General features: G+C 39.5%; 1 non-coding gene across 1 annotated transcript; it reads left to right on the top strand.

Annotated features, from left to right (window-relative positions):
* The first annotated feature begins 1,016 nt into the window (after nucleotides 1-1,016).
* Nucleotides 1,017-1,089, top strand: TRNAC-ACA (transfer RNA cysteine (anticodon ACA)). The gene has a single exon. It is a non-coding gene; the product is annotated as a tRNA-Cys (tRNA).
* The last annotated feature ends 513 nt before the right edge of the window (nucleotides 1,090-1,602 follow it).

Here is a 1,602-nt window from a genome sequence, read left to right as displayed (position 1 = left end):
TGAGTATGTTTGGTTGCTATTTTAAATGTTTTATATGATCAAAGAAGATGCTGGTGGATTGCTTTAATATGTGGTTTTTCAAATTTATAGTAATGCTTTCTTTTTCTAAATTTCCAGTGCCCCTCGTCTCTAACTTTATGAAGAAACGTATACAACTCAGTCCTAGTCTTTTGTATTAACTCTCAGAAAAGCAGAACTTCCATGTCAGTTTTGGAAGTTTCGGAAGTATGTGAGCTAAGAGCTGGGAGCAATTTGTACACAAATGAACAGATAGTAGACAGGCATGATATAATAATTCCAAAATTCGATAAGTAGCAAATACCTTTCCTTCAGTTAGAAGCAACATGCTTTATGATGATGGTTACTGAAAAAACCAACAGGGAGTCTGAGAAACACTGAGTCTCATAGGTGAGTATGAGTATGGGGCCCAGGAGAGGGAAGTCTCTAAGAAGCTGGGTAAGCCCCAAGCTCTAACATACCAGCTTAAAGGAAAAAAAAAATCCCTAGGAGAAGGAATTGTCGTGAAATGAGGCTAAAGTTATGTAAGTATGGTGACTTACTTTTATCTCCTTGCATTGATTTTTTTTAGTTTTCTTGCCTGGTAATACTTCCTTTCTATCTTTTCCCAATGAAGATACTTGTTAAGAGATAATTCTCCACGGATCTCTTGGATTTCTGCATGTCTTGTGAGTAGAGGCACTGGCTGCCTTTGTTCTAGATGATCTTTTCAAGGATATTTGTATAGCAAATTGCCTTAGAAAATAGTGTCTGCCTTCAGAGCAAAAGGCAGGCATGTTTAGCACCCATTATAAAAGAATAAGTTTCCCAAAGCTCAGGTTTCCTCCTCTTCTGTGTTTCCAAACTGCTGAGTGTGCAGGTGTTACCCTTTTCATTTCCTCATGAAGGAATTGCACGTCCTGAAATGGCACAAGAAAATGACAATACTCTGGCCACTACTACTGCCACAAAACCATCCATATATCTTTAGATATCTGTATCGATGTACATGCAGGACCTCCCCTGTGGCTCAGATGGTAGAGCGTCTGCCTACAATGCAGGAGACCCAGGTTCGATCCCTGGGTTGGGAAGATCCTCTGGAGAAGGAAATGGCAATCCACTCCAGTACTCTTGCCTAGAAAATTCCATGGATGGAGGAGCGTGGTAGGTTACGGTCCATGGGGTTGCAAAAGTCAGACACGACTGAGCAACGTCACTTGAACTTAGATAGATATAAAGGAATCTTGTTTCTTCTGCCAGCATCCATGAAAGCTGTGTGTAGCAAGCTAAATTGCTACCTGCAGGTAGGGTTAAATCTCAGAATGCTTTAATTCTTGACAATTCTTTTCTCATGTTCTAGTTCCAGAAAGACAGTTTATATATTCCTTGCTCTCCATTAATAATTTCTTGTTTTGAGATTCCTTTACATCAATTTTTCTCTTATTCCTTGTGTCAGTCACCTGTAAACAACATATAGACATTCTCCTACTATTCTTATTGATTTACTGCATCACCCATCTCTGTCATTTTCATTACCTGGCTTGAAGCATCTTCCTTGGGAATATCTTTATACTCCCTTTCCAGATTCCCAGATGCCTCAGTTCC

The sequence above is a fragment of the Ovis canadensis genome, chromosome 2, assembly GCF_042477335.2.
Source record: "Ovis canadensis isolate MfBH-ARS-UI-01 breed Bighorn chromosome 2, ARS-UI_OviCan_v2, whole genome shotgun sequence".
In the NCBI taxonomy this organism is placed as follows: domain Eukaryota; kingdom Metazoa; phylum Chordata; class Mammalia; order Artiodactyla; family Bovidae; genus Ovis; species Ovis canadensis.
Note: the sequence above shows the minus strand (reverse complement) of the source record. Positions and strands in the feature narration are given on the sequence as shown.